The 23,582-nt window shown below is 35.1% G+C and overlaps 1 protein-coding gene across 44 annotated transcripts in view; it reads left to right on the top strand.

Moving 5' to 3' along the window:
* PTPRD (protein tyrosine phosphatase receptor type D) overlaps nt 1-23,582 on the top strand; it is a 2,329,646-nt gene that overhangs the window by 575,994 nt on the left and 1,730,070 nt on the right. For all 44 annotated transcript variants that reach the window (XM_017949398.3, XM_017949394.3, XM_017949399.3 and 41 more), the window contains one exon: nt 17,698-17,770. The gene's annotated coding sequence lies outside the window, so the exon portion shown is untranslated. The remainder of the gene's footprint in view (nt 1-17,697; nt 17,771-23,582) is intronic.

Here is a 23,582-nt window from a genome sequence, read left to right as displayed (position 1 = left end):
GAAGATAATATTCTTTTTTGACTACAGAAAAGGGGTAGAGGATGCCTGGCACAGAAGCAGCAATACACCGTTCCTTGACATAAGAAAAGAAAGATTGTAATATCACAGATATCATGGAGAAAAGAAACTACAGATGACTGACAGCAGAAGATGAATTAAAATGTGCTAACTGCAAGAGGGCTCACAGTAGGAGAAGAATGAGTACTGGTTACTCTTTCTAATACTTTAAAAATAGTACTGAGCACTAATTACCAAATGATAGTTAAGTCATGTTTTCCTGAAACAGAACTCTTTTCTTCAAAATTATGGATATTCTTTTCTTTTTCTTCGCTAACATACAAAATGAACTCTTTGCTTAAAAATAAAAATGACTTCATTCCATACTTGCAGAAAGTAATATATTAGGTACCCAGAATTCAGTGGCTTCTGCATTTTTTTCTTTTTTATGTGGGTGTCAAATCTGTTGTGAGAATATAACAACTTTTATTATGCTTAAAGTACATTTAGCATAGCATGGGATAATATATATTTTACATTATTTAGGAAGTTTTAATATTTATGAAAAATAAGCATTACATATGCTTACCCTTCTCACAGTGTTGAAACAGGAAAGTGAATCAACATTTGACTTTATGTAATTTTCTAATAGATGGTTAGATAGAGCATTTTTTGGAGTCCAGTATGTATGGAGACTCACAACTCACCCAAAATTGGATGGGAAATTTAGGGTTAAGAATGAAAGGTATGGTAAAATAAAATAAGGTAAGGATATACATTTGGGAGAGTTCCATGGATAGTTGTCTTATTTTTGGTTTATTAGATAATCATTTACTGAAAATACAATTTTACATATTTTGAACATTTGCTTAAGGTTTGTTAGTTTTATTGTACCAAATCAAGTTAGTTTTTAAATTGACATAGAGTCTTTTTTTTTTTTTTTTTTTTTTTTGAGACGGAGTCTCTCTCTAATGCCCAGACTGGAGTGCAGTGGCACAATCTCTGCTCACTGCAACCTCTGCCTCCTGGGTTCAAGCAATTCTCCTGCTTCAGCCTCCCAAGTAACTGGGACTACAGACACACGCCACCATGCCCAGCTAGTTTTTTTTGTATTTTTAGTAGAGATAGGATTTCACCATATTGGCCAGGCTGGTCTCCAGCTCCTGACCTCATGATCAGCCCACCTCAGCCTCCCAAAGTGCTGGGATTACAGGCGTGAGCCACCGCACCCGGCCGAATCATAATTTCTTTAAGGTCATTGCAGCAGTCTGCAAGTATGGCCAAGCACATCCCCACCTTACTGCCCCTGAAACATAATTTCTTTGTCTGCCTCTTTTCTTATTCACCCTCATTATTGGGGATCTGCTCAGGCACCATGCCACAATCTTCTCAAATTCCCATTTGTCCTTTAATTCTACAGCTATTTATTTTGAACCTATTATTCCAGGTGCTAGTAATAAGGAATGGCACTAACAGATGAGCTCTCAGGCTTCACAGAACTTCTTCTTGATGAAAAAGTAAATAAGCACATAAAAAAGTTTGTGATAACTGCTATAATTAGATTGTGATAAGTGACAAAATAATTGACTAGATTCTGAGACAGGTCAGGCTACCCTAATAAGATGAAACTTGACTAATCGACTCACACCAAAGTCCCTTGTCAGGTGTAAATGTTTTGCTATTTTAGGTAAGTACAAGGACTTGGCCTGCAAGCATTTCTACTCATCAAGCATTAAGTTGTCACTAGAATATTTACAGGTAGCACTGCTATAAACGTTTTATTTAAAAATATTTGAAATGAAATCAGCCCTACTTGGTATGCACTGGTCTTTCTTAACTGAAAATTCTTATAAACTGTAGAACATCACTGTTGGAAAACTATGAATATCCCTCACATAGTATATATAGCAAATTAACTTTCTCTGCAAAAGATTCCCTTATAACTCTATTAACAATGACCTCAAATCTTTTGCAGCATTACGTCACTGGATATAAAAAAGGGAACCTGACTTGAAGTGGAAAAAGGAACAGATGGCAAAGTGTGTTCTACACACATATAGAAGAGTTTTTTTTTTTTTTTTCATTTCTTTTCTTTCTTTTTTTTTTTTTTAAACCAGAGAAGCTGCTTCTCCTTTTAATCCAGTTCAGTATGTTCTAAAGAAGCTACTATTTCTGAAAGTATTGAACACGCAGGACCAGTTTCTAAGTATGGACCAACAAGAAGCAGGAAAATAATGATGTATGTTAAATGTCTGTCCTGGGAAAATGAGGAGGCTGCACTAGATGATTGCAGGGATCCCTTCCAGCCTGAACACTCCATGCCTCCTTTTTCCACAAACACCACAGTGAAGTGGTATCAGTGTCTGCTCTAGCTTCCAATTAACATCACTGCTTTTTTCTCTAATGCTCTGCTTTTCTCATTTCTTTTATGACACTTACATTTTAAACATCTCCATCTTTTTTCTCAAACCTCATCTTTATCCAGTTCAAGGACTGAAGCTCTCTTTTGCTCTTGAACTAACCGAGTGTCAAGGCTCCTTCCTAATCCCTCAAATAGCTTATAATTCCAGACATCCTAAACCTGCATGATCATCCCACCACCACCTTTCTGCTCTTTCTTGGTGAACTTGATTCTGTTAAAAATCAGATATCTTTGGGGAATTTACCATTTAAGTTACTATGAATTGTTAACATTTTAGTGAAAGAAACACTTGATAATAGGATTTGTTTTGGGGAAGGATGGGAGTTGATGGTCAACATTAGTTTTCAGGGTTGATAAGGAGCTAAGAGGATTAAATACATGAATGAAAAGTTATAGGAAACTTCTTTCCTTGCCTTACATGCTAATAATCGTCATAAATCCTACCTCCTCAAAGATGTTTTCCCCCAGCAGTTTCTAGAGTGGTTTTAGAGTATTCATGAAATTAGTAGTATAAAATATGAGAATCAATCACTGGAAGAGTAGGGATTAAAGATATGTAATGAAACTGGAAACCAAAATGAGTCAGTGAATATAAAGACAAGTAGACTGCTGTAATGAATCCAGATAGCAATGGTCAGAAGCACAGGTCAAAGATTATATAAGAAGCCAGTACCCAGGGTTTATACCGAAGTTGAAGGTCACCATGAAGTCATGGTTATAAACAATATAAGGGGTCAGTAAGCAGACCTGAAGTACTGGGGGTTAGTGAGTCTTGAGTACTTATTGACCAGAACTGAAACAGAGATTGGAAGTAAGAATTTAAGAAGAAAATGTTAGCAAAGCAGAACAAGGAGTACAAAGGACACGAGGGCTGAGGTTAAGGCAAGCAATAAAGCAATGCAGAAGATCAAGGAACTAGTCCCTGGTAGATGTTAGAAAACCAGGCAATAAAAATGTGGCAAATATCTGCCTCATGAAGGAAACCTTGTATATGTTTTCTGCTTTGCAGCAAGAAATAGCTGGCTGGATTCAAGAGCAGAGCTAGCACACAACTCAGAGACAGCTAATGCTTACTTAGGAAACTGAAAAGTTCACTTTGTTGTAATGGGAACTATCAGAGTGAGGATCATTTGATAATCCTGTTGGAAAGACAGGAAAACAAATAGAATAAGGTGGGTAGTGAGAGGAGCTAATGTTTCTGTGCTAGGCTTTTTACCTGTATTAGCCCATTTAACCACGCTTGCAGCAATTTTGGGAAGTTAGTAGTTGTCTTTGGTAGATGAAATAATTACGTCTGAGTAAAATTAAATGAATTGCCTATGGTCACCCACCTGATTTTTCAAGGAAGTAAACAAATTAACACTGTGAGAATAAAACTTAATTTTCCAGTGTTATCCTATTTACAGTGATGTGCCATATGAAAAAAAATGAAATTTCAATGTTTTCATAGTTATAGAGTCAACACAAATTTTGGCAGGGGTATAAATGTTGGAGCCACAGAAGTGGGAAAAAAAAAAAAAAGTATGTGGGCAGTGTTGAAACAAAAGTCCAGGGATGTTAAATTGCAAACACAAGAAAGATATTTTCCTCAGCTACATTTTGTAGAACCTGATTTGCTCTCCAGAATTTTATTTATTCAAACTAATAAAGTGAAATAAATAATTGTAATGTATATCTAACAATCATTGTGTGCTCAGCAAATGCCACATATGCTAAAATACCTACAGGCATTATCACACACACACACACACACACACACACACACACACACACAGAGTTAGTTTCTATTATTATCTTCATTTTACCGATGAGGAAACTAAAATAGAGATAGGTTAAGACACAATCCTAGATCAACATATTTATTAAAGGTTTGGAACAGAGATTTGCACACCAGTGGTACTCCTTCATATTGTAGTCTTCAGATGTTGTAATTTTATTTTCACAAAATAATATTTTTAACTTACATATGCTATAGGTGGAAGTATTCAAACTATAGGTGAGCTGACTCTTAAAAATCATTCTTTGTCATATAAGATAGAAAAAGATGTTTATGTAGTAAAACACTCATGGGACCAAAATGTCCTTGGCATTTAAAATTGAATATACAATTTCCATGCATATTTGATCTACTTGTTGATAAAATATTTCACTTTGGATGGCTATAATTGTTGTTCACTGAGTGTGCAAAACGTATTTTTATATAACAGGTGTAGTGATGTTTTGAGACTAGCACAGTTTTTGCGGTATTTCCATTTTTTTAAACAAAGAAGGCATTTCGCTAAACTAACTTATCTTCACTGTAGAAATATCACCCAGAATAACAGCATATACTTGTGAATCTTTGTTAATTGAGTGAGGAATATTAATTGCTCTCCTAGTGCAATCATCCATCTTATCATTTCAAGTAAGTGGTCCATGTTTAATTGAATGTATTTTTCTCTAAAACAAACGTTGCATAGTTGCAAGTAAATAACATCTATATTTAGATATACCTTGTTTTCGGATAAACTTTGAAGCATCTGAGGCAACTTCTCATATACTTTCATATTTTTCATTCTGTTTTTCAGAGTGTCATGTGCCTAGAAAATCAATGTAGGGAATTAAAAAAAAATAATTTTTAAAGGTAAAAAAAAGATTACAGGATTACTTTTGGTTTTAAATGTCCATATTTTTCTAAATCCCTGAAACAACTTTGAACATTGCGGCTATAATTTAAGTTTCTCAAATTCCTCAATGAACAATAAGAAATTTTTCTAAGATGAAAAGTTAGAAATTCAAAGATGCAATTGTGTTTCACCCAGGGAAATCTTAAAAATTTGGGGGATAACTGAGAAAGTAATTACATAAAGCAGAATAGAATATTAAAGTTATCTCTAATGCTTTGGACTTTTCTGTGTTTATCTATTGTCACTAATGAAGTCATCTGGAAAAGCCATTTAATGATGATTTGTTAGTAATGTGTGCAAATTAGTTGATCATTCCAAAATCCAGCTGCTAGAATATTTTTGTATATCAAATTAAAGAAAGGTATTATTTTGTAGCTTATCATGCCTCATATTTTCTAGTTTAACAATAAGTATTAAAAAATGTCACCTTTCTTGGATTTAGAAACAAAAAGGACCATTGTTAGATTTATATTTTGTTTTAAATGACAATTTTCCCCAATATTATAGAAAATGGAAAAGATCATGAGATATCATACAATTGTGATTCTTAACACAGAATAAATGCAACTAGCTCCTTTTAAAAAAAAATCATTTGATGAAAATAAATATTTCTGATACAACAGCACAGACTAGTGGCAAAGCATTTGTAGCAAATGTTTGCTTTGTTACGAGATATGTTGTCTGAGGTAGTCATCTTTACATATTATGAAATTTTATCAAATAAGCTATATATTTAAAATAAGAATGATTATAATACAATATAGTTTTATGGATCTTAAGAGCATATTAGCTAAATCTATTTCATTCTTTCTATTTTATGTTTACTCCTAATAACTTAGATATTATTCTTAAATGATAGCTGAAAATATAGACATAAAGGCAGATAGTGAATGTAAAAATATCTTATTGTTTAGACAGATACTTCTGAGGTCACATTTGTTGTTTTAAGGTTGCAATATAAACAATCCTTTATAAGCAAGGCTATTTTTCATTCAGGTTAACTACAGATATATACACTACTGTAGCCACTTTATACAGATGCTAATTTGCTTGTCCCAAGACTTTCAATTTATATGAATTCACTTCTATGACAGTCTTCTAATATTTAAACATTATTTTCCCATTTTAAGTGTTTTGCTAATTGTTAAAATGTTTTTCCAAAAAAATAATTGTTTTAATTGAGAAACTTCTGAACAAATTTGCCTGTTAATAAAGGGATGCTACTTTGGCCAAAGAAAAGTTAAAATAGATATTTTCTGAACTGTCTCCTAATAATTCAAATTGCAAAACAGGATGAGCAAATGAGTTCATGGATGATTACCAGACCTCATTTTGACCTCTGAATCTTGAATAAATGTTCTTTCCCAAAATACATACTGAGAAATTTCTGCATTGATTATGCATACCATCTGGAACAGCAGAGAGAGTAGCCTCTATATTCTGCAATATGCAGGAGATTCTGGAACTGTAATTATTAGTTGACTCTTATTGAAATGACTCATAAACTGATAGTAAAAGGGAGAGATAGTATTGAATGGTCCCAAAATGTCAGTGTAATGGATACTAAGCCCACGATAACTAAAATTGTGTCTATTCTGATGGAGTTGCAAAATATATCCTATAGCTTCTGAAGGTTTGTGTTACTCTATGATTATAATAATAATAATTTTAATTTGGGTTCCAGTCTCAGCTCTATTGCTTACTCTCTCTGATAACTTCAGAAAATTTCCCAGACTCCCTGAGCTTTAACTTCTTAGTCTGTGTATTGTGTATGACATTGATTATCTAATATGGTTCCAGCGCTAGTTAAGTGAGATAATGTTTGAGAACACTGAGATATGCAAAATGAGAGCAAATTATTTGATAATTCTCAAATCTAGATTCTCTGTATTTGTGGCTACTTTGTTTGTACATTTGTTCAGATAGCAATGATTTTAATACCTCTGTTCAATCTCTTTTTATGAAGAAATATAAGTATCAACTAAGTCTGATCCCATTTTTTACATCTGAAAACATATTCTTCTGAGATATAGAGCCAGCACAATGAATGAGAACAATGACTTCATTGCTGAACAGTTTTTAAATATAAAGAAAAAATTAGTAGCATAATTTATATCCTCTAAAATTTGATGATAATCTGTTATGGCCTCTGTAGTAGTCAATCACAAAGTATTTTTTTAGATAGAAACTCATAGACATTATTCTCTTACTCCTGCTAAAAATACTCACAAACACAATTATAGGGAGAATATCCATTCCACACATTCACATTTCTGGTGAATTACAGATATCTTCAACAGTAGATGGCCAGGGTGTTGAACAAGAAAAAAGTTCCCCTGGTATCTTTCATGACATTCCCAAGACGGACCTCCTCTCTCTCATGTTAGACCCTCTTCAAAGGGAACTTGAGGGGTCTAAATATTTGTTAAAAACTCTGAGCTTTTGTCTCTGTGTTACAAATAATAAAAAATAGCCGGTGATCAAAATAGAAGAGTTAATATAAATCACAATTGTCATAGCTTATGATCAAAATACTTGTTTTGGAACTGCAAGTTATTGTATACACTCACTAATTTGGATATTTATCTTACTAAAGATAAAATAGACTTTGGAATTTTGCAGCTGTATGCAGATAGATCCTACATGAAATAATCGAGGGATGATTCTGCAGCACCAGTGGCTTCATCCTTACCTAGAATATCTCCTTGGAAACATCATAGTTCTTCTTGTTTCTTTCTGTCATTTTGATCTTTAGGTGTGAACCACCATTTCACCTTTTTTTGCATCATAAACCACTCTGAATTGCAGACCTAAACTATAAAACATCTTAGAAAAATATGCATATGCACTTTACACAAAATTTTCAGACTTTTTTAGAAGGCTCATAGGAACTCCAAATTAACCTCTGAATCCTATAGAGTTTCACTGAGAGAAGTCAAAGATCTCCAAGCTGTAGGATTTTACTCCTTTACCAGTTGGTGATAGCCAGCCTTTGTTTTCTATAATACTCACCATGGGTAAATTATCACATTGAAAGAGAGGAGTTTATGGTTGGAATATCAAAATGACTTTCTTTCTCAAGCATCATTCTGATCTCTAAGTAAAGCAATGGATATGCTACCTTTCAAATCCATGTGATTTTATTCACTTTGATTGTTTAATATGATACTAGTTTTACATATAAATTGCAGGTTTTGTAAAAACTGATGCCTACGTGTATCAGAGAGGCAATATCACATTTGTATTTTTAATTTACAACCAGAAAACATTTTATTTTCTATAGCTTTGTGTCTTTAGAGCTTTATTATGTCCTAGAGATTACCTGCTCTTACTGCCCTCTGTGTAAATGAGAACTGTACTCTAATTCAGAAATATCCAATGAATGACCACACTTGATTTGTGTTAGAACTCATATTAGAATTCAAGTATTCTCAGTTAAAACTCAGTGTTCTTTCTTTACTGATCTCTTAGATTAAACTCTTCAACTGTTTATGTGTTACAGGGATCCAAAGACTTTTTCACAAATACATTCATATTAGGTAAAGAAATAATCTCCTGGAAATGTTCTTTCCATTTGCAATGAATTATTGTCAAGATTTTTAAAATTCTGGATAATTACTTGTCATTTAGATTTATTTGAATGAAGTCTGGTGGGGAGAAGGACAGTGTATGCTACTGTTGGTGCCAAGCTACACCTACCCATGTAGCCTTCAGTCTTCTATTTGCATCTCCCTCATCTGGTGGTTCTCTAATTTTCTCAGTTCTTTGTATTTTACCTTCCACAATCAGCATCATCTCTGTCAGTTTCTTCACCAACACTAATGTATTAGCAGTCCTGCTAGTAGCTCTGCTTGTTACCTTTCCTGAGGGTAACTGCATCTTAATAAGGATCCCAGCATATGGCAGTAGTCTAAAAGTGCTGAGGGTGGAATTCTACCCCAGAGCAGGGATAGCAGCATTCTCAGTTCTCAGGAAATGGTCTGGATAGAGAGTTTTCTTTTCTGCAGCTCTATAGAGCTACCTTTGTGTGAGTTGGCAATCTATGGTGCTTTAATAGATTGCATTTAATAGATTAATCTACTTTGAGGATTCATCTCTGAGTCTTCTATCTCCGCATGCCTCTTTATGCTGATTCCTCTGAACTGCATAATAGTATGGCAGAAATAGAACAAATTTTAAATTACACATAGAGAAATGACCCCTGTGGCAGCTGAACAGGTGAAAGGGGGGTTAAATTTGCTCTTATCTTTTATATGCCTACAGGGCCTTATTTGCTGGTGTTTAAATCTCTGGAAAAAATCAGTAGAAAGTTTTAGCATTTTGCTACCTCTGCTACTGTGTTCCCACAGGGGCAGTGCCCTATTTCTTAACATTATTCATTGTCGTTCTGCTTCTAAACAGCAATACTTCTGAGGATGATTGTGTAGTACTGCAGATGCTGCTTTACTTCAGCTAGGAATACATTCCAGAAATTCTGTCACTGAAGATGTGCTTCTAAGGAGGATGTTATTTTGCCATGAGCAGATGAGATCATATGTTATATTTAGGATTCATAGGGAAGGCAACTCCTAATGGGTTACAGCATAGATCTAAAGTTTATATGTTATTTAAGTTACATTAACTTTAAGAAATGAATTTTCTTCTTTGTCCAAGGTAATGCAGTTTTGTAAAAGTGCTTAATCATTTTCTGTATATGACTGTGCAAAGAAAATTATAATTTCAGTAAAATTAAACCAGTTTGTGACATTTTCATATCATTGATATCTAGACTGCTGAGATATTTTATGTTTCTTTCTCATATTACATTTTGTAATGAATCTAGTAAAACCTCTAATATAACACAGCAATTGAAGGATTTTGCACCTTCTCCACTCCTTGATTTTATATGCTAGAAAGTAAAAAATTTGAAATAGTTGCTCTAAAACATAATATGCTTATTTCAGTAGTCCTATCTTATTTTAGGTGCTTTAAAAGTGGGTTATTGACCTACTCAGAAAGCTATTTTCTGTAAATAAGATCTAAAATTCTGTGTTTTTTGAGCCTTATTTTCCTAGAAATCAATTCCACTGAATTTCACATTTCTATTTATTTTCTTTCTAGCACATTCAAAATAAAAATTGAAACCTCTTCAAGGATATAGTCAGTCTTTCCATAATTTCAAGCTACCTCAAGATACAACTACACATTTCTCAAATGACAAATTTTTGTGTGGGCATGAAAAAACAAAATATCATTTACAATAGTTATATTTAAAAGCTGTTTTCTTTCACTAGCGGCATAATGTGCTTTTGTGAGTTCTTTAAATATATTTTTCTTTTAGAGAAAGCATGTGCTTTTATGAAAAATTATGTTTTTACATTCTTGTTTTTCAAAAACAGTGAAATACATTTACTTTAAGCAAATGAAAAACATTTAAAAATGTATCACTCTTCAAGACAGCAAATAGAAATTGTGAAACAAAAACAATCTCACCCACATTACAGTAAATTTGGTTAGCAAGAGGGTGGAGTTGCACAATAATAGCTCTTAAGCAGATTATCTAATTTTCAAATAGCACATATTGCACTTTGTGTGAAACTGAGATGGAAGAGCACATTTCAATTTGACTGAGTACCTTTAAAAGTGAGGTTTATCAGTGCTCAATTTAATTTTGCATTTAATACATTTTTACTAGATTCATTTCTTCTCTCTCATTTTTGAAAGAATCTTTTATTGCTAGGGAAGAAAATGCTTAAGCCATTTTATACTATGACTACTGATTTAGGAAGAAGTGAACTATGTGAATTTCATAAACAAGTCTGCAGAAACCAAATATAGCCTCTGGTTGCTAAGTAGCTTGCTGCTGATTCTCCCTACATAGCTGGGTAGTGTGTTAAGTTGAGAGGATCACTGATGTTTATTTGGAAGAACAAGAGTGAATAAGCAGTGATTGCATCCTACACTCAGGGTACTGGCAATTAGGTTATAGCAATTTGGCTGCCTGTATAATTGGAATTCTCAGTATGTAGTCTGGGCAGAAGCACATCTGCTCCTGGGACCCCTTATTAGGTGTATCTAAAATGTTTCGACCAATTGTTGAATGTGCTGGATGGCTATCCATTTATTCAAAGCTACATCCAGCATGTATAAAAACTGTCAGTGTTCCTAATTCAATAACATCAAACTACAACAAAATGGGAAGACTTTCGAGTTCTCTGGTCAATAACACATTCATTTTTATGAATCCGTTTAACCAAAAAAAGCTTGCTTCTGTCACTTCTTTCTCTAATTTGAGCTTAGTTTTCTAGATAGAGTTTTACCTACCAAACACTGATTTTGCTGCTGTCATTCACTATTTTCATTCCAGTCCTATCCTCACTTTGCAGCAAAGCTATGCATTACTGAAAACAATGTGTACGCCTTTGAAATTCTGACTGCTATGCATTTGAACTGAAGGCAATTTAGGAGAATGGCATTTAAGCTTCTGAATTTTTTCTTTAGAAGTTAGAAAAATTAAAATTGTGAAGCTCAAATTTTAAATCACAGATGTCTCATATTCTTTGTTTGACAAACAGACATAATATTGTTTTATTGATTGTTTTCATCTTTAAATTTTGTCCTCTTTATGATTCACATGAAGATACAAAAGCAGTCGTATCCAATTTGATAAATTTATCTCAGTCAGAAGGTTAAAGCAGAATAAAAAAAAAAGTCTTAGAATTCATGTAGTAAAATCATACCCCTTTGTTTTTTCCCCCCATAAAAGAAAACTGAGGGCCATACGTAGTGACTTTTCTTAGAACACAGATAGATAGGACATTTTAACCCAGGAGTTTAGATCATAAGCTAAGTGTTCTTCATATAACGAAAATATTTTTCAGGTGGAAATTAAAATGAGTTTGAATTCATAATAGTAATCTAGCTTATTTGTGTAACTTTCCCCATTTTATATTGCAACTTCTATTGTATATATGTAAACATACACAGATAATAGAGATTTATATACCTTACATTTTGGTAGAGATTTATATACCTTACACTTTGGTAGAGAAAACTCATATAGATACTTTTTTCTCAATACTTTATTTTGGCATAGTATTCAAATAATTGGCTATAGGGACATGGACAATAGGGATTTTTAGTCTTTACCTGACAAATAAAGTATTGTCTTTCTTTGTATTCATTTTCTGTTGATTCAAATAAAAGTTTTAAATTGTCACAATAGAAATAGGATAATCACTTTTATTTCATAATTTTTGTAGATGATTTCAAGTTTTTTGGGAATTCAATTATAATGTTGATGATTTGAATTTAATTCTATAGGAAATTGAGTTATAGAGATGGGAAGAGTATTGTGAACAACAAACCTACCACATGCCTATACACCTTTTTTATGTAGCCGATTGAAAACTAAGATGGCATTTAGGGTAACCTTTTTCATAGTCATACATTTTTGTACCTAGACTCATTGTAAGCAACACAAGAATGAAGTGTTTAGAATCAAGATCAGAGATTAAAGTTTATGGTCAGTGTTAGAGGCTAGTGTAAAGGGCAATAATTGTTCACACAATCTGGGAGATAAGTGAAGATCTAAACCAAGGTCAGGGCCATAAGGATTAAGGGGAGAGAATAGATACAATAATAATACAATGTTTTATACCCGTAATCTAGAGAACTAAGTGATTATAGTTCTCCGAGAATAGATGAATAAAAGAAAAATATAAAGTGAGTTCAAATTATCTGATTTGTGCAACTGGGCAAATATTTTCAAGGTGTAATAGTAAAGTGTGTAGGCAGTCTGTTCAGGTCCCATCTCCAATAATTATTAGCTGTGTGATTTCAGGCACGTAATTTTACCTCTTTGAGGATCAGTTCTGTGATTTTCAAAATGGTGATAATATTAGTATCTCCAATATGAGATTGTGGAGTAACCACATAAGATATCAGAAGTGTAAGATACATCATAAGTGCTTAATCAATGTTACCTATTGTTATTGTTCACTGAGATAGAGAACACTAAATCAGATTAATAGAATAAAGGTAATTGGATATTTTCACAAGTTGAATCAAAGGTGTCTTTAGGATATTCATGTAAAAATGTCCAATTTAGGGGCTATCTATTTGGGATTTACAGTAATAGGCTAGTATTCAAGCCATGGCTTTGTATTAAGCCATCATGAGAGATGTTATAGAATGATAAGGGCAAAATGTTAAAGATGAAGTCCTGAGAAGAAATATCATGAGATATACATGATCTATAATTAAGAGGGAATAAATCGAGTTATAGGAAGAAAAAAGAGAACAGTAGCATCATGGAAGTTAGGAGATATGTTGTAAAATGGTACCCATGTTCAGTAGAACAAAATATTAGATGTGACACATAAAATAAATGCAAGTCTGCATTTGGAATTATCAATATGAAGGTCATTGGCAATTTCAGACATGTCAATGTCAGTAGATAGATTCTCATGTACAAGGTGTGACGAAAAGATTTGGAAATAGAGGTAGTGAAATTAAACTACTTTTTGAGAGAACATGACTGAAAAGAAAATGAAGAACATAATAACTATATAGGATACAAAGTCTTTAAGAGATTTGTTTGTTTTGTTTTTCTTTCTCATTTAAGATGAGATATTTGAGCTCTCTTTAAAGCTACCTTCAATAGAATTATTTTCTAGATATTGAAGTTTCGGGTTAACAAACATCTTTTTGCATGTAAGATAAATGACATATTTTCCAAGAAAACAAAGATTGATGTTCTCTCAAATATTAGTAGTCAATTCCCATGGAAAACTTGTCTTGGTTAAACCACCCTTAAATGTAAAGTGAATGTGTCAGTTTCTGAATTAGCTTGTTTTTTCACTGCTATAAAGAAATACTCAAGACTGAGTAATTTATAAATAAAAGAGGTTTAATTAGTTTACATTTCCACAATACACAAAAGCATGGCGAGGGAGGCCTCAGGGAGCTTTTACTCATGGCAGAAGGTGAAGCTGGAGCAGGCATCTGCATATGTCCAGAACAGGAGGAAGGGTACAGAAAGGTGCTGCACACTTTTAAACAACCAGATCTCATGGTTACACACTCATGCTACAACACCACCAAGGGGGATGGTGTTAAAATATTAGAAACTGACCCCATGATACAATCACCTCCCACCAGGCCCCACCTCCAACATTGAGGATTGTGATTTGATATAAGATTGGGTGGGGACAAAGATCCAAGCCATATCAGTTTTCTATTTTAAATATTATTTTGTGGTACATGGTGCTATAATCCCAGCACTTTGGGAAGCTGAGCCACAAGGACTGTTTGAGTCCAGGAGTTCAAGACCATTCTGGGCAACATAGTGAATCCCCGTCTCTACAAAACAAAACATTAAAAAATTAGTTAGGCATGGTGGCACATACCTGTAGTTCCAGCTACTTCAAGGAGACTGGGTTGGTAGGATCACTTAAACCTGGGAGATTGAAGCTGCAGTGAACCATGATCATACCACTATACTCACCTTGAGAAACAGAGTAAGGTCCTATCTAAATAAATAAATACATAAATAATAAGAATCTGGCTCAAGCCTGTAATCCCAGCACTTTGGGAGGCCCAGGTGGGCAGATCACGAGGTCAAGACAGCGAGACCATCCTGACATGATGAAACCCTGTCTCTACTAAAAATACAAAAATTAGCTGGGTGTGGTGGCACATGCCGTTAATCCCAGCTACTCGGGAGGCTGACGTAGGAGAATCACTTGAACCCAGGAAGCGGAGGTTGTAGTGAGCTGAGATCGCACCACTGCACTCCAGCCTGGTGACAAAACCAAACTCCATCTCAAAAATAAAATAAAATGAGATAAAATAAAATAAAATAAAAATTATTTGTGCTGTTTGTAGAACCCTGGCAAAATATGTGTGTGTGTGTGTGCATGAGTGTGTGTGTGTGTGCCTTGCTGCTATTTGATTTGATATCTAAGTGATCAGTTCATTTTACAGTGTACTACGATCTGAATATGATGCTTAAATGCTGATAAACTTGATGCTTAATAAGCAAATGGACTTCAGAATGTTTATCCAGGCTTAACAGTAAAATACATCAGGGAATTAAGTATGTGGGTAACATGTTGATGATCATTTACCTGTCAACAATCTACCATTTTTATGTCTTAGATGTCAAGAAGAAAGGGATCCAAATAGGCCTGAGAAAGCAGAGATTCCACTAGTGTATGTAGACTGTCAGCCCTAACCTGTCCTGACTTTTATTAAAATAATTAATAAATGTGTATCTTTCATTGAAATACTTAATACTACATTTATTTGGGAGATATGCAGTATGAGTATCAGTGGGTGTACTGCCAGATACCAATGTTGAATATCCAAGAGTAAAGCTTATTTTAGACCTACAGACCAGTGGGAATCTGAAATATTCATTGGTCAGGTATGTTCCACCCCATGATTTAGACACTTACCTATGTCCTCTGAAGTTTTAAACACAAACAAATGAAGATATAGGTTTTCTGCTTCCTGAACAAGGGCCAAAGTTAGTTGTCAGAAGCATGCTGTCTTGCTGGTATTTACTCACTTATCTTTTCATGCCTAATTTTTAAATGAAGTATACTGTTATTATTAAGCAGGAAACCACTAATAAGGAATTTCATGAATAAGGAACTTAAGCTAGCATAGTTGGGCACCATAACATTTGGGATGGGGGAAATGGACTGTAAGATAGGTCTGGAGTTGTTAATTAGCAGGGTGGTGAGACTGAAGGAAGGCTGAAATGATGAGGGTGTGGAGAGGTAGACCAAGGGTCAACCTAGATAGGGAAGTAAGAAGAGCCAGAAATTAAAGACTTAAATGTAAAACCTAAAACTATATATATAAAAAAAAACCCAGAAGATAACCTAGGCAATACCATTCAGGAAAAAGGCATGGGTAAAGAATTCATGACAAAGATGCCAACAGCTATTGCAACAAAAGTAAAAATCAACAAATGAGATCTAATTAAACTAAAGAGCTTCTGCACAGCAAAAGAAATTATCAACAGATAGACGACTTACAGAATGGGAGGATATTTTTGCAAACTATTCCTATAACAAAGGTCTAATATCCAGTATCCGTAAGGAACATAAACAAATTTATAAGAAAAAAAAAAAAATTAAAAAGTGGGCAAAGGCCATGAACAGGCACTTCTCAAAAGAAGACCTACATGTGGCCAACAACCGTATTGGGAAAAAGCTCATCACTGATCATTAGAGAAATGCAAATTAAAGGCACAATGAGATATTATCTCACACCAGTCAAAATGGCTATCATAAAAAGTCAAAAATAGTACAAGCTGGCAAGGTTGTAGAGAAAAAGGAATGCTTGTACACTGTTGGTAGGAGTGTAAATTAGTTCAACCACAGTGGAAGACAGTGTGGAGACTACTCAAAGACCTTAAGACAAAAATAATATCGATCCAACAATCCTATTACTAGCAATCCTATTACTATATACTCAAAGAAATATGAATTGTTCTATTATAAAGACATATGCACGTGTATGTTCATTGCAGCACTATTCCCAACAGCAAAGACATGTAATCAACCTAAATGACCATCAATAATAGACTGCATAAAGAAAATGTGCTACATATATATATGGAATACTATGCAGCCATAAAAAAAGAACAAAATCATGTCCTGTACAGGGACTTGGATGGAGCCAGAGACCATTATCCTTAGAAAACTAAAGGAACAGAAACCCAAATACTACATTTTCTCACTTATAAGTGGGAGCTTAATGATGAGAACACATGACACACAGATGGTAATAACATACACTGGGGCCTATTGGAGGGGGGAGGTTGAGAGGAGGGAGAGGATCAGGAAAAGTAACTAATGGATATTAGGCTTAATACCCTGGTGATGAAATAATCTGCACAACAAACGCCTGTGACACATATGTTTCCCTATGTAACAAACCTGCACACATGTACCCCTGAACTTAAAAGTTCTTAAAAAAAAAAAAAAAAAAAAAAGTAGAACCAGGAGCTGAGACAGAATGCGAGAAGAAGAAAGAGTAAAAGGCAAGAATTTTTGTGGAAGAAATGATTTAGTGAAAGGAATAGTGGTTAAATAATTAGAGGTTATTGTAAGAAAGATAGAATTGCAGTATGATAAACTTAGTTTTAGCTTTATTTGTGAATTGAAGACCATCGTTTGCCATTTTAAAAAAGTGGGTTTGTAGTTAGTTAACAAATTAATATCCTACAGCATGAACTTTTATATCAGAGCAAATTTTTTTTCCATATGAATTTTAGAATAGTTTTTTCTTATTCTGTGAAGAATGACATTAGTAGTGAAATAGGAACAGCATTTAATCTGTAGATTGCTTTGGGCAGTATAGCCATTTTAACGATATTGATTCTTCCAAAAGATTCTGTATATTCTTTAAATATTATTGGCTACAATACTTTACATCAAGGAAATAATATAGACTCTCATTTTAGGATATCATTTCTTAGCATTAATTTGTTAACTTCATTTATCTCTAAGGTAGTTTTTACTGTTCTCCTTTTTTATCTGAACAACTGACTTAAATGTGACATAATACAACTGCCAGAAAATGTGAATTAAAGCTATCTCTCACTTTTCCTTCCAGGGAAATCTTGAGGAGTTTGATACTTTTCATCCTCCAGCCATAAAATCATCTTGTGGGGGGAGGCTGTACACTGGTAAGTCTCACTCATTCTAATTTTTCTCTTTAATGCTCAATATAATACAGTCTTTGACTTGGTTTTAATGTACAACTAGCATGACTCAAAAGATATCAACATCATTGCTTGGCTAATTATAGAATAATTCTTTTTTGAAAAAACGTATAATATGATTTCACTTTTCTTTCTCATTACTCTGGTAATAGGAGTGCTATTAAAACTCATAGATATAAAATGAAAATTATGTGCTGGAATGGAAAGTAATATTTTTAATTTTAAAATTGTGCTAGTATTACTTACAGCTAATTTTTAGAATATTATATATATTTACACCTTGGCTCACAAGCAATAGTTGAGTGAGGATCCACGAAGAGATCTGAAACTATGATTTTTAAAAAGCTAATACACTATACTTATTATATATAAATTTTATGCCATAAAGTCAAATATGTAGCCATTATGTTTCGATGAATTGTTTCTCTCTTACCAGTATATAGCATTAGTATTTCTTGGTATCATGTTTCTGAGCAACACTCCTCCCAATTTGCCATCGCTCTCTCTCTCTCTGTCTCTCTCTGTCTCTCTCTGTCTCTCTCTCCCTCCCTCCCTCATTTACAGGTACAGATACAGAAACACACTCATACACACACACACACTTACATGCTCCTTAAAATATTTATCACATCCAGGTCACCATTAGTTAATTTCAACTTTCCCAGTTCATGTAAACTACAGTCTCAGCAGCACTTCTCATGCCCTCACTTTCTGATTAGTGGAGGTTTGGGTGGAATACTTCATTAGTTACAAATGCTCAATCTGCACCCAAGTTCATATACATTGCTATAAAATCATGTAAATTTACTACTATCTTTATAGATAAATAACAGTAAAAAATATAAACTGCATACAGTTGAAATGTAAAAAGATATAACAACGAAGTCATGTATAGAAATTAATTAGAATAAGATTTTGGGAATCTCAATCCTAAAAATCCCCTGCTTTTCCTGATTTTTATCTACTTCCAGAAGTTCTATTTGATACTCAAGGACTCTTCAAAAACACTAATTCTAAGCATTAGATTGAACAGATATATTGCATGTTGCAAGGTAGCAAGTGTGTTTTTACATTTATACATACAAATAAGCTTGTACATGTGGCTGATGTGGAAAAAATTCACTATAGCAAGAGTTTGAGGAGACTTAGAAGAGTCCCTAGTGATCTTATCTGAATATTCCTATTCTGGAAAGTCTAGGGAGTGAAAGAATTTCAGGAAGGTAGTTATATAGAGAATCAAAGTACCAAATAATAGGGAAGGATAACTTGTGTCCCATAGAATATCTCCAAAGATACTTTGGCAAGTTGCCATCTGTTGACACACATCATTTATGATCACTGTATTGTAGAATCCCTTAGTCATGGATAAGCTTACTAATTTTTTTCTTAGTAATGTCTTTAGTTTTGGGCTACCAGATGTTATACTATGAGGAGAAAAGAGGAAAATTAAATGGCTATAGTAAGAAACCATTTAACCCAAGTTGTTTCTGCATGTGTGAACCACCGATTCTATAAAATATTTGTTTTTCACAGTGTATCAGATAACGTCCTTTGTTGAGTATTAATCGAGATCTTCCCATTCCTACTCCTTCCAATAGTAGCTCACATTTAATCAACCCTCAGTTCAAATCCAAAACCAGGCAGGTAGGATGTTAAGTGACAAATTCAAGACATTCCAGCTAGCCAGCTTTCATCAAATCTTTAATATGAAAACATTCCTAATTCCTGATTCCACTTATTTGAGACTTCTCATTGAAAACCTAATAATGCTGAAACAATTCAAAATCCTTTTAAATGTTCTGTTATCCAGAAATCAATTCACCATCTCTTGTCTTCAAAAAATATGCATACCTTTCTGAAAAACAGATATATATTGTGTCTACATCATTCCTTTGATCTATGAATGTAGTAAACTCTATAAAAAAAGAAAAATAGGCTCTGCTGGCACAACTCGGTGAATCCTTAATGACGTATTTGTATTAGGGACAGAACTAATAGGATATATATATGTATATGGAGTTTATTAAGTATTCCACAATAGGCTGTCTGCAAGTTTGAGGAGGAGGAGAGCCAGTCCGAGTCTCAAAACTGAAGAACTTAGAGTCCAATGTTCCAGGGCAGGAAGCATCCGTCACTGGAGAAAGATGTAGGCTGTGAGGCTAGGACCGTCTTGCCTTTTCAGATTTTTCGGCCTGCTTTATATTCACTGGCAGCTAATTAGATGGTGCCCACCAGATTAAGGGTGGGTCTGCCTTCCCCAGCCCACTGACTCAAATGTTAATCTCCTTTGGCAACACCCACACAGACACAACCAGGATCAATACTTGCATCCTTCAATTCAATCGCACTGACACTCAGTATTAACCAGCAAAATATTGATTATGGCATTTTTCACAGGTCACTCAGCTGTTAGATAATTCACTTAAATTCAACTATATTTGGGGGATCAATTTCTGCCTAACCAAGTCATAGTCCAAATTATTTAGCTTGTCTTAAAAAATTACTACCTGGCACTATGTTCTCTATACTTGGACCCTGCAATTTGTCCATATTTTTCCTCTACAGAAAGACAAGGACAGATAGATTAATCAGTTTTGGTCTCTCATTTTGTATTGGTTTTTTTCTGAGTAGTCTTTCACTTCACAAAGATATCTGTGTTATCTACTATCTACCAAACACTTAAATAGGGAAAAGTTAGTTTGCTACTTTCCCAGAACACAGAAGATTTAAGCAGCTTTGTACTCAAAGTTCAAGGTTGCTTATGAATAAAATGACAAACCATAGAGTCTGAAGGTGAAGATGAAGTGGAATGTGAGTATGACAAATTACTTGGTTTGTATCTTCACTAAATAATCCATGGGCAGTGTTCAGGACACAAGGCCCCACTGATCAAAACCAAGATTTTCTCAACTGTAATTTTTCTATTGGATAGATTCTCCATGTGGACTCCAGTCCTTTTCTCACCCATCACCAGGCCCCTCATATATTTGACCCTTCTTATTCCCCTGAGCCTTCCCTTCTCCCAGGTATCCCTCCTAGGGGTTAACATTAGTCTAGTCACTCATGTTTCTTCTCTTTTCAGTCTATAGCTTTCATGATAGAACTCATCTACCCTTGTAGCTTCAAGGGTCATTTCTATTTCGTGACACTCAAATCAATACGTACCCCTAAGTCCTCATTTCTGATAAACAAATCAGCATTTCTATTTGATAGCACACTAGCTTCTTACCTTACAATATGTGAAAATTGAATTCATAATATTTTCCCAATATTTTCCCACAAACCCCTTTCTTTTGTTTTCCCATTTCTGTTAAAGGGTCATCTACCCAGTTTCCCCAAAAGAAACCTAGAAATATATTTGACTCCTGTCTCACCTTCTCACCTATCTTAACATTTTACTCACAAAATCTTGTCAAAGCCATTGTGTTAGTCCATTTTTATGCTTCTGATAAAGACATACCTGAGACTGGAGCAATTTACAAAAGAAAGAGGTTTAAGAGACTTACAGTTCCACATGTCTGGGGAGGTCTCACAATCATGGTGGAAAGTGAGAAGCACATCTCACAGGGCGGCAGACAGGATAAGAAAGCTTTTGCAGGGAAATTCCAGTTTTTTAAAAACCATCAGACTTATTTACTATCAGGAGAACAGCACAGAAAAGACCCGCCCCCATGATTAATTACCTCCCACCTTTGCCCTCCCACAACACATGGAAATTCAAGATGAAATTTGGATGGGGACACAGCCAAACCATATTTTTCTATCCCTAGCCCCTCCTAAATCTTATGTTCTCATATTTCAAAACCAATCATGTCTCCCTAACAGTACCCCAAAGTCTTAATTCATTTCAGTACTAACTCAGAAGTCCACAGTCCAAAGTTTCATCTGAGACAAGGCAAGTCCCTTCCACCTATGAGCCTGTAAAATCAAAAGCAAATTAGTTACTTCTTAGATACAATAGGGATACAGGCATTGGGGCAATACAGCCATTCCAAATGGGAGACATTGACCAAAACAAAGGGCCTACGGACCCCGTGCAAATTCAAAATTCACCAGGGCAGTCAAATCTTAAAGCTCCAAAATGATCTCCTTTGACTCCATGCCTCACATCCTGGTCATGCTGATGGAAAAGATGGGTTCCCATGGTCTTGGGCTGCTCTGCCCCTGTGGCTTTGCAGGGTACAGCCTCCCTTCCAGCTGCTTTCACAGGCTGGCATTCAGTGTCTGTGGCTTTTCCAAGCACACGATATAAGCTGTCAGTGGATCTACCATTCTGGGGTCTGGAGGATGGTGGCTCTCTTCTCACAGCTCCACTAGGCAGCACCCCAGTGGGAACTCTCTATGGGGGATCCAACCCCACATTTCCCTTCCACACTGCCCTAGCAGAGGTTCTCCATGAGCAACCCACCCCTGCAGCAAACCTCTTCCTGGACTTCCAGGCGTTTCCATACATTTGAAATCTGGGCAGAGGTTCCCTAGCTCCAATTCTTGACTTTTGTGTAGTCACAGGCTCAACACCACATGGAAGCTGCCAAGACTTGGGGCTTGCACCCTCTGAAGCCATGGCCCGAGCTCTATATTGGCCCCTTTCAGCCAGAGCTGGAGCAGCTGGGACACAGGGCATCAAGTCCCTAGGCTGCACACAGTCCAAGGAACCTGGGCCCCACCCACAAAAACCACTTTTTCCTCCGAGGCCTCTGGGTCTGTGATGGCAGACGTTGCTGTGAAGACCTCTGACATGCCCTGGAGACATTTTTCTCATTGTCTTGGTGATTAGAATTTGAATCCTTGTTACTTATGCAAATTTCTGCAACCAGCTTTAATTTCTCCACAGAAAATGGGATTTTCTTTTATATTCTGTTTTCCTTATAAAATTGAATGCCTTTAACAGCACCCAAGTCACCTCTTGAATACTTTACTGCTTAGAAATTTCTTCCACCAGATATCCTAAATCATCTCCCTCAAGTTCAAAGTTTCACAAATTTCTAAGGCATGACCAGAATGCCACCAGTCTCTTTGGTAAGAAATAGCAAGAATCACTTTTGCTACAGTTCCCAACAAGTTCCTCATCTCCATCTGAGACCCCCTCAGCCTGGATTTCATTGTCCATATCATTATCAGCATTTTCCATTCAACAAGTCTCTAGGGAATTTCAAACTTTCCTACATTTTCTTGTCTTCTTCTGAGCCCTCCAAACTGTTGCAACCTCTGCCTGTTACACAGTTCTAAAGTCAATTCCACAAATTTTTAGGTATCTTTTCAGCAGCACGCCACTCTACTGATACCAGTTTACTCTATCAGTCTGTTTTCACACTGCTGATAAAGACATACCCAAGACTGAGCAATTTAAAATAAAAAGGAGGTTTAACAGACTTACAGTTCCACATGGCTGGGGAGGCCTCACAATCATGGCAGAAGGTGAAAGGCATGTCTCACATGGCAGCAGACAAGAGAAGAGAGCTTGTGCAGTGAGACTTCATTTTTTAAAAACCATCAGATCTTGTGAGACTTATTCACTATCATAAGAACAGCACGAGAAAGACCCACCCTCATGATTACCTCCCACCAGATCCCTCCCACAACACATGGAAATTCAAGATGAGATTTGGGTGGGGACAAAGTCAAACCATATTACCCATCAATGGACAGGTGGGAAATATTACAGGAATAAGAAAAGTGTAATCCAATATATTTGTAAGTCATGTTTAAAATTCATCAGTGGAAACAAAATCCATTAGGAAAAACAAAATAATCACCCTCATCTAAAGAAGAAAAA

Source organism: Papio anubis, chromosome 13, assembly GCF_008728515.1.
Source record: "Papio anubis isolate 15944 chromosome 13, Panubis1.0, whole genome shotgun sequence".
Lineage (NCBI taxonomy): Eukaryota > Metazoa > Chordata > Mammalia > Primates > Cercopithecidae > Papio > Papio anubis.
Note: the sequence above shows the minus strand (reverse complement) of the source record. Positions and strands in the feature narration are given on the sequence as shown.